Here is a 15904-nt window from a genome sequence, read left to right as displayed (position 1 = left end):
TTATGTCTTTTATTATTTTATCTACTTAATATGATGGGTTATTTAGAAAGCATAAATTTAATATTTAATAAAATAGATAAATATATAGCATGTTTTTATTTGTAGAATATATAGTGAGAAGAAGAATAAGATTGAAGATTCGAACTCCATCACACCCGAAAACTGTAGCTAGCATTAATTTTATGACAAGGTAGAGGACAGTAATGATAAATGAAGAGTGTGAAGGAGGAGGCTACAAATTTCGAGAAAATGTAAAGTTGACCAAAATAACACAATTCAAATCATATGTGAGATAGGTACCATTATTCAGGTTGAAAAAGAAGAAGGGTTTTCTTATATATTATACAAGACTTTCAAAGTATATAAAATGTGCTTATTTACTTATAATTTAATAATTACAATAAAGGAAAATTAGTAATGCTACTATAATGCAAGGCTTTTGTCTAGCCAGTCTTATTAGTGTTAGTTTGGATACAAACGCGTTTGCATGGCTGATGGTTGCGTTTTTAGTAAATTTTTTTTTAAAATTGAGTTTTATGGAACTATTTATATATTTTAAAATTATTTTTTTACAATATTTTTTAATTTTTAATTTTTAGTAATAAATAGTATTTAAACAGACCTTCAAACATCCCCGCATTACATGCTTCTTGAGTCATAAAGAAAACTCACAAACATGTTTTGTTTTCCTAAAAAATGAAGACAGTAAACAGCTTCAGAACACGCAAGGCCTATTCCTTTTCTATTTTTAAGAATAGTTTTGTTCTTGGTTTATAGTTTTTTTAATTTAAAAAAAAAAAAAAAAAGCACAAAAGTACACCATCATGATTTCACACTGTTTGATTATTAAAATGTTTTCACACTGTTATCTATTTTGTAAATTATAATATTAAAATTAAAATTAAAGAACCAAATGGGTCCTATGTATGTACGAACACAGGGAAGCTGCACTAGCCATGTGAGTTCCTGGTAATTCGATTCATGCAACTGGTACCTGATCAGCCTGACATGTAAATCCCAGAGCCAAGAGTTATGGATATCGTATTGACAGGCAGACAGGTTATTCATTTTAGTTTATACAAGTATTTAAGCAACTCAGCAGACATATATACAGTTGTTTTTAGTACTCTGTTTTTTTCTCTCTAGCAACCTTCACATCTTTGTGAAGCAACAACAGTGATAAAAAAAAAAAAACGACAAGTCCTGTAGTAGTACTGACTACGAAAGTTTTAAGGGGGTGATGTACAGTACTGCTTTTATGTCAATAGTGAATGCTTATTCAATCATTGCACTGAACTGAACTAACAGGCTGCAGCTCGTGCCTCTCTGGCTTTTACCAAGCTAGCTTTTTCTTTTTTCCCCCACTGATATTCCTTTACGTGTCTAATATACAAGCATCCCACGTGTGTCATGCATGCATGTATGTGCAATATCACTATTTATATCTTTTTTTCTTTTTTATGAACGAAAAATGGGTAAGAGGGGTGGCTAACTGTCTATCACATCTTGGGCCCGGGTTTGTAAGAGCAGGGAATCTGAATGAGCCATAACTGTATATTTATAGACTTAGTCTAGTTGAAGATGCTAGTGAGTATAAGTCGAGAGAATTCAAACGAGACCACCTCGCAAAACTTTAGAAGCGAACTCATGACTGCTAGACCAATCACGCGAGTGGTATCTATATCTTTTACTTTTTATGAGTGAGAATCGTTTGATTTCCTACTAAGATGGGCGCACTGCCTAGTTCATGTATACCGTGACTCTCGGAGATATTTATGTCCTGGGTATGGTAAATGAGTGCACATTTTCATGCATATATATATATATATATTACTTTTTTTTTTTTTGGTTGAAAGAACAGTTTTTACTTTTTTGAACAGTTGATTTATATCCTTATGAATATGCAGTCTTTTGGCTGCTAATACTGAGTAATAAAATGGAAAGAAAAAAAAAAATCTTTGTTGAGGGTCAAGTTATTAATTAAAAGACTTTAAATTTGGGGTCTCATATGATCTATGAGACCTAAAAAGTAAAAAAAAAAAATACTCTTCAAATCTTTGAGGTTGGATAATTTTATAATTGAGCTATTAAAATTTAAAATTGCATTTGACAGGCCTTTTGAAAAGATGTCAGTTTTTTTCTTTAGGTTTTATGAACTTATTTTGGTACACATAAAAAAAAATTTTCATTTTTTATTTTTAGTTTTTATAATACTTCCCAACTATATTAAGCAACCAACAAAGTGTCCAAAGTCCAAACCAAACGCACTCTTAAAAGTTAAAAGATAAATATGAATGGTGACTTGGTCTTCCATTCATTGATTAATCTAGCTCATAAACATAGTAGCTGTTTTGACCTAGCTAGAAGAGGTATTCTCACTTTGATTTAATTAGGTGATGAGTAGAGGATCCTAGACGTAGGGCTACTTTATAGAGCTTGCACGTTAAAGTAGTTAATTAGATATGTCTTGGAATCCAAAAAAGTTGCTCTTAACAGTTTTCTTTGTCTGCATATCCTTTTTGCTTGCTTTAGCTTTAGATTTCTGAATTACGAGGGTGAGAAAAAGGGAGATCACTAAATTCATTACAAGATAGATTCCCCCTTTTGAAGTATTTCAAAAATATTTCGTGTTTTCTTTCCTCAGCTCCTTGTCCTCTAGTTTCATTTGGGTTAACGTATATTCTCTACATATAATATATCATTAGATTCATACATACATCCTTTAAAAAAATTTGAATATACCAAGTGTAAAAGTATGAACAGTATATACACAGAATGCACGTCAACAAGTATTAAACAATACTTTCCAATTGTTTTTATATTTAAAATGATAATTGACTAATTAAAATAATCAAATGAAACGTAGGATATTGGTGTAAATCTGCGTTATCCATCTTCTGATGTTCACTCATTGTTAACCCCTTTTTCCCAGCTTTTCTTTTTTGTTTCTTTGTCTTAGTGGATTCTTTCTCCTTTGCAGGCTACATCATTGTCTTACTAAAGAGATTTGCTACCCTTTGATCTTTCTAAACCTTTAAACAGCCCACCAGTAGTTTTAGGGCAATAATTTTAAAAGAATAATATTAGAGGTACAAAAATTTTCAAAACTATTGACGGAATAAGTTATAATTGGAGAAATACTACTGCACGTCGAGTCATTATCGAATTTTTTTTTACAAGCATCAATCATAACATGGTATACTTCCAAAAATATTGTAAAAAATATTGAAAAAAATTGTATACCTAGTGTGTGTTTGGGTCTCAATTATAAACTAGCTTATTATTTGTTTTTTTAATACTATTTGTGAGTTCCACCTGAGTTTCCTACTTATTTTATTTAACTTTTATATATATATATATATATATATAATTTTTTTTTTTTTATTTTTAAAAAGCTAAATAAATTATTCTCAAACGGACATAATAATTTTAATGATTTTTTTTTTCGTGTGGATAATTTTAATGATTCTAGAAAGACCAAAACTGTATAATAACAAATATAAAATTAAATATTACACGTGTGTTAATAAAAGAGCAACCTTATTATTATTATTCTTTATATAATATATTAGGGGAGATTTACTAGAAGGAACTGTAGTATTTGCCTCTTTGAAAATCTTGAAAGGAAAAAGAGATAGGACCCATTCTAATGAATTGTGACAATGTATTTTTACTATTCATAGGATATTTTACTTCAATAATTAGGTTTTTCTAGCTCTTTATTCCTTTAAGAAGAGGATGTGATGTGCAGTGGTGACATACTGACATGTGTTTCAACTGGATCCAATCCTTACACAAGTAGTATACAGTGCTACATGAATCTATTTTGTCATTACATTGTGTTCTACTCAGATCAGAGACATGACGCAATCTGTGAACTACAATATTATACATTTTCCAATATTACACAAATTTGTATCCATGTATTGGTAAATCTTCAAATTTTAAATTTAGAGATCTTTCTGTAGAATTTGAAAATCTATGACCTTAAAATATCCAAACCTAATCTTGTAATTTCAAGAAAAAGACCATGAATTTTCAAATAACAAGACCATGAATTTGAAGCATTCAATCCCAAATTGCGATATTGGAATTTCAATTTTCAAATCTTTGATATGATTTATGTTGACCCAAAATTGAATCACCATGAATCTAGAATGTAAAGATTAGTCATTCCCAAAGAATAGACTTGATTACTTGACTAAAGTTAGGCTTATATATATTCAAATTGGTCAATAAACTTTGGAGTACAAAGTGACTATCATGAAGTACTCAATATGGACTTCCATGCTAGCTCCATAACTTTTTTCCCTGCTGCTTTGATTGAATTGTTGAAAATTGAAATTCAATGGCAGTGGCAATCAATATATGATCCTCATAAATAATCTTATCTGGAGTTAGCAATCACAAAGCATATGTAGCTACAAAAGTGGAACATAAGAAAAGTTTATAGTAATGCATGCTGTGTTTACGGAAATAGAGGTAGATGTTTGGAAATGTCAGAACAAAACATGGACAGGGAGGCTCGAAGATATCACAGATGACACACTCGTGCCCTCTTGGAAACATCTAAGGAAGCATACATGGGTTTTTAATTTAAATTCTATGTAGACTTTTTGCTAGGCTATTCTATATTATATTCTTATACCTTTTTGCTCTTTATTCATTTATTTATTTGGAATGAAGATTAACAATAGGAAGTTCCTTGTTTCGAGTTCTTGTACAAATTAAATTTTGGATACATTTTCACACTTATACCATGTCATTGCATGGATGTGCACATGAAAAAGGAGTTGTAGAAAAGGGAATAAAATAAAATAAAATAAAAAAGAAAAGAAATGATCAATAATTGATACATTCTCTCTCTCTCTCTCTCTCTCTCTCTCTCTCTCTCTCTCTCTCTCTCTACATACACAACTTACACACTTTTTACATTTTACAATTGTTAGGGTCCCAAACTCCCAATCTAGTATTCTATAACTCTAAATAAATTATAATTTATAAAATCAATTACAATATATTCTTAAACTTATGCCTAACCACCAAATACAATAATATCTTCTCTTTAGACACACAATTTTTCTCTCCTTTATGCAACAAACCATGAATCTCTCTTCTCTCTCTTTTTCCCTTAGCTCTCCCTGGCTGTGTTTTAGGCTAGCCACACTAAACTGTCTTTGTAAAATAACCTTGCCGACTATTACTTGTTTTCTCTAGGAACACAAGAATTCCTGATTCTAACTGAATTGATTATTAGCCTATTAGGACATTTGACTTGGGTGGCTTGCTGCCCACACTGCTACAAGCTCATTAAATGATGACATGCGAGTTGGACCCACAACAATGACAATTGAAAAAGGCTTATTTCCATGTAAGATTAATGTCCTGAGTTCTAAATTCTTAGAGACATGAAGTTGATTCTCATGATGCTCACAGATTGACACTATTGGGATCTTGGTGATGAGTTGATGTTAAGTTGTGTTGAACTTACTTATACTTTGATTAGTTGGAGATGGAAAAGTAGAGGGATGGAAAATTGTAAGAATTTGAAAAAGAGTGAAGAAATAATATAGATTTAATTTTTTCTCATATATGTTTGGTTGAGAGGATGGAAAAATGGAATGATAAAAAACTCCATTTTTTAGATGAGGAAAAAAAAAAAAAAACAACCAAAAAAGAAAAGCAATCACACCCAATTAAAAAAATAGAGGCAAACAACCAAAACTTAAGAAGAATTGTAGTTAAGTTATTTAACTATAAGCCTTTGTTTGGATTGTACATTATGTGCATTTCTGCATTTGAAGTGGGACCCACTTACATTGTGCACGTTTAGCCATTCACGCGGTTTGTCCATCCTTGCTCGAACCCACGTGTACTTTTTGTGGTATTGATACCACATTTCAGCCACTCTGCACTATGCACGTCTCAACATTTAGTTGCGTAACAATTTGTCCATCCTTGCTGGGACTCACGTGTGTACTATTTATTCTTATTTTAAAATTATTTGCTACAGTGTTTCAGTTTTCAGCAAATTAAGCGGTATCCAAACAAACTCTAACTATCCTTTTTCTCCCTATTTTTTTCCAAATAAGATGAATATTCATTTTTAGTAGGCATGGAGAGAAAGCAATCAGGCTCTAATAAAATCCCTCCCGACGGACCCAACCAAATAATAAAAAAACCCATTTTCTTCTTATTTTCTTCTCTCATTTTTCATTGTCCCCTAAATCACCCCCAACCAAAAGGGCCGTTAAAGGAGCACTCGCATAGTTGCATTCCCCCATCTCTTGCCTACGTCTCTCAATTATTGATTTCTTTGGCAAATAGGTGTTGTATAGTCACATTCAAACATGCATGTTACGGTTTAGAAACTCATTTTGTGACCATGTCTTTAGTATTCTTTGCATGATAAAATGTGAACGAACTGTACTAGTTTTGGATAAATCACCTTGCAAGAACATACATGCATTTCACTGTTCCCCACGGCCCCCACCCATATATATTCTCAAATCCATGTGAGTTTTGTCTAGTCCCTGTCCGGCCATGTTCTCCATGCATCTATTAAGATGTGCATTATCTAGGAACTTCCACATAATAGCTAAAGTCTAGCTCCGATCCAGAATCCCAAACCAGTAAACCTTTCATATCATCTAAAAAAACAAAAAAGAAGAGTAAAATCATATGTCAAAACAAACAAGTATTTTGATTGTATATTGAGTTGTTATTATCAATATTCCGTATGCTTAATAAAGGAGTTTACTTTTCCTTTATCACACTAGTCGGACTAGTAAATGTATAAATATGGGCATCAAAATCATCAATATAGACAACATCCAAATAAACAAAAATTAAAAATCTTCAATAAACCCTTAGCAGTACTATACCAGTATACAGTTATGGATATTCTTCAAACACATTAATTGAACCGTCCAAACTTGCGTCCTTTTCCACAAAGTAACAGAAGGAATAATTATCATAATAAAGGACTGAACCCAATTTCCACGATCCAAACAATTGCTCTGGTTATTTCTGCGAAGCACTCCCCCTAAAGTTACTTTGTTGGGTTCATATTCCTTGATCATCATCTTGCAACATGGATATATTTGCATTGATTTAATCAATAATTCTAGGGCCAAAGAAAAGTCATAATCTTTCTCAACCTGGATATGTTGAGATTGATGTTAATAGTTAAAGAGTATTATTATAGCTAAATTGTTACTTTTTTGTGTTTCCTAGCCTGCAGGGTTTGAATCTCCCAACTCTAACTATCTTTGTATAAATAAATAAAGTGCAATTGGTATTAAAAAAAAAAAAAAAGGAAAATTAACGGATGCTCTAAAAGCATTAGTTTAACAAATATTTATACAAACATTTTATGAGAAAATGAAAAAAAAAAAAACTTTTTTAAATGTTGAGAGTGGTATCTAAGGAAAAGTTGACATTTCAAAAAAAAAAAAAAAAAAATTCTATAAAAGTAGTATCAAAACTTTCATAAAATAATCTATTATCAAATGTTCTAAGGCACCCGCTAAAAGTGATATTCAAGTTAAACCCACACAGAAGTAATTCCTCCAATTACAATTTATTACATTTGCAATTATGATTTTTTTTTTAAACTATGGAATTTTTGTATCCTAGACTTCACTCTAATTTAATTTGTGCTTGTAAAATTATAGGTCCACTCCAAGACATTTCAGTATCTCAGTCAGTCGATGGACCTAACTTATTACTCAACTTGTGGAACATTCATTTTCAAGAAACGTTGCAGTTTCAGGTGTAATTCATTTTGCTGCTTGGTGAAGCCCCCCTTATCAAATCAAAGTACACTAATAAATGTAGACCTCGTGTATTGACAACTTTTTGTCATTATAGAATCGAGGGCAAACAGTTACTGGGACATACCTAGCAGATTCGCCCTCAGGGCCTTTCTACTTCCAAATTCTTATCAAAATAATTTGTTAGACTCTACTCAAAAGTAATTCTGAGGTCTTCCAAAAAGCGAGAATGTATAGCCTTTTATTTTAAAGCTCCAACTTTATTTTAGGCACAATTATATATTTATCAATCTTATTTTTTAAGCAAAATAAACTAATGAAAATAAGTTATATCAAATGATAATGACAATAGAGCCAAGTTACAAGTTACATCTATTACAAATTTTACCATATAGCCATATAGGGCATATAATAAAAATTGTGCCAACTTTAAAACACAAATCAGAACAGTAAATATATAAGAATTTATTAATTATGTTATCGATGTGATATTAATAATTTTTTTTTTTTAATTTAATTCTACAATGGGAAATGAGAGATTCCTGAATGTATCTATTGAAAATACAAATAAATGGCAATCAATTGAACTATAAAGCTCTTGGCAAAACATTATATTTAATAAAAGAAAATATAAGTATAACTAAGTTCAAATCTTTAGATCATGTTAAATAAGTGCAAAAAAAAAAAAATAGTAATGATAATTATTAAATAAAATATTATGATTTATCATATATACTATGATTAATAATATGTATGAAATCATTTTGAAGAGCATTAATTATTAGGAATTATTCTATCAGGAAAAAGAAGAAGAATTACAATTACTATATTCCTATCATCAAGCGAAGTTAGTCCTACAGAAAAATGATTGATTATTAAGATTACTTAATAATGATATATTAGTGGTTATATGTGGTCAACTAGAAATCTAGATGTCCTAAATCTTTTTCCATGAATTAAGTTGCATCTGTTGTGTTTTTCTTAATAGCTACGTACCAAAGGTGCTTTCGATGATGATTTCGAAAGTGAATGAAGAGATTTAGGCTTCAGTTTGACAAGTAATTGGATCACGATCAACTTAATAAAAAAAAAAAAAAAAAATTGCTCAAAGAGAGATAGTAAAATACTATACCGTGTTCCTAAGTCTAGAATGGAAAAAAGGCAGAAGTGTCACAAGGGTGCTAAAACTTATGCAGTTGTTCCAAAATGGTACTACAATTGTTTGGCCAACTCTTAAAAGAATATATAGTTGTTTAGATGAGATAATATTTTGAGGCTAAAAGATGACAGAATTACCTTGCTTTGAAGGGTGTGGACTGTGGACTGTGTGTGGAGCCGCAAAATTGGAGAGGTAAATGATTTTCACTACGTTCAAGAAGATGTATATGGACTTTCTAATAATTGAATTGGCAATTTGACATCACAGGGAAAATGGATCCATAATGATTTTGTCCAATCAGCTTGTTTACAAAAACTAAACTAGCGTTTAAAAAGAAATATGGATGATAATGTGAATGAGTGAATCTGCTTCACATAAATATCTGCTATCATTATAAGATTTGTATTTATCAAAAAATCATTATAAGATTTGTAAATATCTCAAAGGTGTTTTCTTAGCCATGGTTTAGGGGAAAGCATATTCACATGGAACTGGTTTCATTATGGTACATCAGTACATGGGATGCAGAAGATTTCTAATATAACGAGTAATACTGATTTTTACAATATTTTCCAGAACCTTGTAATTTAATTAATATTTTTTTATAATATTTTCAACAATGATGTTTAAGGTTCAAATTCTTCATTATCAAAATATCAAATTATCAACTAGCCTTTATCCTAAGGAGATGAATTGCAGAGATTGAAGTAGTAGTTAAGAAGGTATCTGGATAATTGAATAATTGTCACAGAAAAATAAATGAGCGATTAATTAAGGTATTACTGAACTTACTTGAATTAAATATTGCTCTTGAGACAAAAATTTTATAAACAAATGATGATTAAAAATGCACGTAGATGTAGACACTAATACAAATCTATGACCAATTTTCTAGAAAATAATTATTCTCTAAGTTGTTAGTGTTCTGAACTCTAATTTTGTATCATCGACATTACCAAAATAAAAAAAATAAAAAAAGAAAAGAAAAGAAAAAAAAGAGGAAAGTTCTTCTCTTGAAAAATGGCGAGTGGAGAATTCAAAATAAATGTGTGCTACCTTTCTAGGATTAAAAAATAATTTTCAAACATAGACTTTTTCCTCCCCCTATTCTTCTTGACAAAAATGCCCCACCAAGTATTGAAGCTTTAACTCTTAGAAATTTAGTTGGCTTCCTTTCGATGTCCACAATGATGAAGAGACAGTAACAAAGACATAAGGAACCTTTCTCAATAGTTTTGTGTCCTTGGGCACAGATTCTTTGGGTTTCCCAAAAATTGTGGGGTTTTTGAAACTATTGGAGATGACACTGTGTGTATTTTTGAAGACATATGATCACCAATTGCAGTTGCCTACAATTTATTTTTTAAATATAATAAGTTAATGAAAATATATTCTTTTCAAACAAGCACTAAATATATATAAAACATAAAGATGTTTCAAATCCTAATTCAGAAATTAAACATAACATAATAACAATACTGTTTAGTGGGTTCATACTCCATTCTCATTGATGTTTTAAAAATCAATCTAGTAAAGTCTTTAATAGTAGGATCTGATATTCAATATCCGCCTATACTAAAAACCAATTGATATTTTGGTCTAATGATAAAAAACTATCTTCAGGAGTAGACATCATAAGTTGAAAATTTCTCTAAAAAAAAAAAATCAATCTTGATTATAATTTAAATATTGGATATATTATTGTATTATTAATAGATGATAATTGATACAGTTATAATGATCAATAACATTAAAGATCCTACGGGGATTATAATAGTTCCAGCAATTTATGGATAACTTGACATTACAACTGCAATGCCAATCTGGGGCATTAATTCTATGCTGGAATATTGTGTTATGTGACACTGTTACTAATTTTACTTTAAAGTTCATCACTGTAGGTCCCTAGTAATCATTCAAGATTCTGCTTTTGATCTTTGAAATACTTTAAATTGTTTGGTTCAATGAAAATCCCCCCACCCCCATGCCAACACACACACACACACACAGAGAAAAAGAGACCCGATATAAAAGGTCCATGAGTCATGCTGTCCATGGTTTGGGCGGGTCGGGTTTGTGCTCAATCTACAACCGACCTGTAAGAGATTGGGTGAGCAGCTTCCCAACCTGCAACCAACCTGTAAATGGGTCGGGTTTCACGAATCGATTTTCCATCGGATGGGTATTGGTTTCTAGTGAAGCAGAAACCCGTCGAAAACCCTCTCGCCCTATGCATGCAAGATTTGTTAGATCTAGCAGAATCTAGTAAAGATTTCATAGGATTTGATGATTTTTCCACCAAATCGCGTTGAAAATTGCCGGATCTGGTGTATCTTTGCCAAATCTGATTGTTTTGGTCGTCGACTTCAGTCAAATTAAGCTGAAAAACTCGCCAGGAAGCTTGAGAATTTTCTAGAATCTGATGGTCTTAGGCGGGTTGGGTTTCACGGGTTTTGAAGGAGGGGGACTCAAAACCAACCCACCGGAGTTAGGTTTTGGAGCTCCGGCCTTGGGTCTGATCATCAAAGCAGTCGGATTGGGTGGTGGTGAGTTAGATACAGGCAGATTGGGTAGGTGGTGGGTGGGTTGGATTGCCCTATCCATGACAATGTCAACTTTTAAATTATTTATATCTTTGAAATATGATGTTGGTCTCTAATGTTTAAAATAAATGTATTGATCACTCTCACATGATTGGATGACCATAACTTTTGGATGGTTTATTTTTTCACTCTTCTTTCTTTTTTGGGTTATGCTAACGAATGCCCTTAGGGCATTTCCCTTTTTTTTTTATCACTTTAATGTGTGGTTTCTTTTCTTGGATGTTAGGGTTAGCACGTAAATGCATGATTAGTGGGGGCTAAGTTGGTTCCCGGACCTATAATCAAATAGACACACACAACATAGCTGCTCATAGCCTGCAAATCCCTTGTATACCCTTGAAAAACATGGGTTTTCCCAGGTTTGGGCATCTACTTTTGTTTAAGAAATGCGGTTAATTTCATGACTACTATCACCATGTGCATAATGCATCCACCAATCATGTGTATCCTCAGGAACTCATGCGTATGCATCCTCAAGCATGCATACATTGTCCTTACCAAACCATAATTTTTAAATTCCTTTGAGTTATGGTCATTTAGGGTCCAACAAAGGTGGTTTGTCATTCTAAAATAAAGTATCATTTTGTTATCGAAGTCAAAGACCTAACTCGTTAGTCAATACAAAATAGGGTGTCTGCACCTAATTTGAAGAGGTCCATTGAAGTTCATATTTTAGTTGTCTCAAAAATTAGGGAAATCGCAAATTGTGCCACATGAGTCATGACAGCATCATCTTATGACACATGGTCTTTTAGCTTTTCTTCACACAACCTTAGCCAGATTCATCTCCTTTCCCCATCCATTGTGTTGGCAACCCCATAGCTCTCTCACCATCTGACCACACTTCACGTATACAATCACCAGCCAAATTCACGGCACCTCTATTAGTAGGGATGAATGGATGATAATAGAGCGGAGCGAGGCTAGACCATGGGTGCTCCACCCTTACCCGTCCTGCCCTGCACATATTACAATAATATAAAATTATACTTAAAATTGCAACTAAATGGATCACACCAAATTAAACTAATTTTTACCAAGCAACTCAATGGTAGAAACCAAAGTATTTAACAAGACAAAAAAAAAAAAAAAAAAAAGGTCCTAATATCCAAGCATTTATTATGATAACGTCATTGCAAATCCTAAGAACTAACTTATTTCCTAAGAATATAAGTACAAATGAACTCAAATTGATCTCAAGAAATTCTTTAGTGTGTTCACCATGCCTTTTCTTGTATAATGAGCCTCTATTTATACTTCTGGTTGAGGTGATTATCTATAACTTCCTCAAGGTAACTACTCACTCTTTTTTTTAAGGTGTCAAAATTCATTAGATTAACTACGCCACTTGTAAACCTATACCTAGTGAGCATTTACCTTCGCTTTACTTTACTCCAACTAGATTTCCATGCAATTTTCTCCTAACCACATTGTTTGTCCCTAGCGTGACGCATGTTTTTATAATAAATTAATTCTTGGGTCCTAAACACCTGCAATTTTAAGGGTCTGTTTGGTAGGAAGGGTAGAAAAGTGAGAGGATAGAGAATGGTGATAAGATGGAAAAGTGGGAGGATATATAATATTTTTATTTTCTCTCATTTCTGTTTAATTGGGAGTGGAAAAGTGGAAGAATGAAAAAAATAAATTTGAATAAATTTACTCATATACCATTATTAAAGAATGATGCCCAATTAAAACAAAAAAGTGACAAATAACCACAAAAAAAAAAAAGCAATCATCCAAATTTATTAAAAAAATAAAAATCATGTCCCAAAATAAAAATCAAGTCGTTTTTTGTTTTTTTGTTTTTTTTTTAAACAACTATCAGCCCTAGAAAATCAAAAAAAAAAAAAAAAGAATAGAAAAACAAAAAAGGATGAGGCAAGTTACTGCCCAGAAGAAAAAAAAAAAAAAAACGCCCACTCCCAGGCCTAGAAAATCAAAAGAAAAAAATATAGAAAAAGAAGAAGAAGAGGCAATGATGCCCAAAAAAAAGAAAGGCAACGTTACTGTCAACTGTCAAGATGGAAGAAAATAAATAAATAAAGGCATCTGTACATAGGTATTTTTGTCAATAAAAAAAAAAATTCCCACTCAGTTTTCTCTCAATTTTGGAAAGAAGACATTTTGGTGGGTCCGGATAGAAAACATTTGGGTTTTACCATTTATTTTCCTTCTCCCCACCCAATCAAACACACTCCAAAAAAAATTTTCTCCTTATTTTCTCTCCAAAGTTTTCCAACCACCATATTTCACCTTCAAACAAACACACTCTAAGTGATTTCATGTAATTAAAATCATACCCTCTAAGCCTTCAAAAAAAAAAAAAAAATCATACCCACTAAAAGCTTAACATAACCTTTAATGATATTTCTAAACTGTGAGTTCAGCCTATATATTAGGCCGCTATCTAATTCCTAACAATCTATGGTCAGTGCCAATAATTATCATATTTTACAAGTACTATTCCATCAGTCTATAGAATCGACAAAATTTCACAATCATGATGTCTAATTCAATAGAATTATCAATCTATTATGCTTAATAGTATCATTTAACACATTGACCTTAATCCTCAGACTCTCGAAGTTAAACTTTTTCTCATATGCGATTGCTTAAGCGATTTTATTTTATTAGTTTTGAGTGATTTTACATTGACTGACTTTTCTTTTACCTTAATCAAAAAAAGACTTTTCTTTTACCAGACACTGTTGTGTTGGGTACGTACCAAAACAGATATATGGTACTAAAGAATAAAGATAACCTGCCTAGACAATTATGAACTATGGCAGTTTCGATAAGAAACAGTGGATATTTACTTTTCTTTTTATTATACGGAGAGAGAGACTAATATCAACACGCCATAAAATACCATTGAATGTATCTATCTACTCTTGTTGGTGATATCTCACTTTCTTTATACAGCTGAGTAAAACCTAATTTGATGGAATAATTGTCTCTGTCCCTCTAGCAACATGTATATATATTAAAGGATGCTAATTTTCCAAATTGTCTACTTGTGCCCATGCTCCTGAAATCAATGAACTCCCACAGCCCATATTTTCATACCCATAATTTTGTAATTAAATTAAGTTTCACAACTTGTCACGTCATAAAAAGTATTGTGAAATTTGTTGTATTGTTATTGTTATTGATGCCATAATCTTGTCTCTTCACCCATCTTATATGATCAATGGTCCTATTATTTTATTTCACTTCTTGATAATTAGACTAACTCTGACAAATTATGAATTATAATTAGAGTAATAATACTTTTAGATACATTTATGATCATTGGTGCTGATAAAAATAAAACACATGTGTACACTGTCAAAATTTTTGTCTTACTTATTAGTGTTTAAAGCAAGTAGGTTGACTGGTTCCCATTATTGACATTGTTAATTATACATGTACCTTCTATACCTCTCACCCCAGTCCCAGATCCTCGTCTATATGCTTGCTTCCCCCTCATAGCTGCAAATAGTACAAAGGAAAGCAACTGACTATATGTTCTCAAATACTGACATATATGATATATGCCATGAACACTGAGCACGATTAGTTCTTCCCATTTACTTGCTTCTGCCTTGAGCTCTAAAACTTGCAGCGAAGAAAACGCTTTCTAATCAATCTGCAACCAAATTCATTCATAATTAATTTCGCTAAAGGTAGTCAGATCCAGATCCTTTAAGACCCCATTAAAGGGAAAGCAATTATCACATTAATCACGAAAGTCTTATTATTATTATTATTATTATTACTATTTAGTTTCATGAGGTAGAAGCACAGTAAGAAATCACTCATTAATTAAGTGAATATTATTGGTTCATTTATTAAGCCATTGGTCTAATTGAATAAATTCCTTATTATCCAAACATAAAATTTGGGATTAAATCTTGCTGCTGCACTAGAGAAGACAGTTTAAGAGAAAGGATAATAGCACTTTCCATTGTGTTCTTCATAAACCTAATGGGCCTTGTGTTAGATAATTAAAACAAAAAAGATAAACGAAAAGTTTAGCTCACAAGTAATTACCCTTCTCATTTCCCATACTTAATATCCACATACAAATAAAGAGGAGATTCGATCTTAGATTTTTTTTTCCCTGTTAACAGTTAATGAAAATATGAATTTTTATTTAGATAATAATTCAATTAGCTAAAACATAAAAAGGATTGTGATATTTTTCCCCTCTTACAATGTGTTTACTTTACAAGTTGATAAATGACAGGTGAATAATGGAAGACAAAGAAAACTATCAAATATCAATTTGGCATCAATTTATTTGACTTTTTACTATTTTTTTAGTAGGATAAAATATACTGTACTTTAAAAAAGGGAGAAAAAAAAAAAAGTAAAGTTCTAAA

Source organism: Castanea sativa, chromosome 8, assembly GCF_040712315.1.
Source record: "Castanea sativa cultivar Marrone di Chiusa Pesio chromosome 8, ASM4071231v1".
In the NCBI taxonomy this organism is placed as follows: Eukaryota; Viridiplantae; Streptophyta; class Magnoliopsida; order Fagales; family Fagaceae; genus Castanea; species Castanea sativa.
This window is presented reverse-complemented; position numbering follows the sequence as displayed.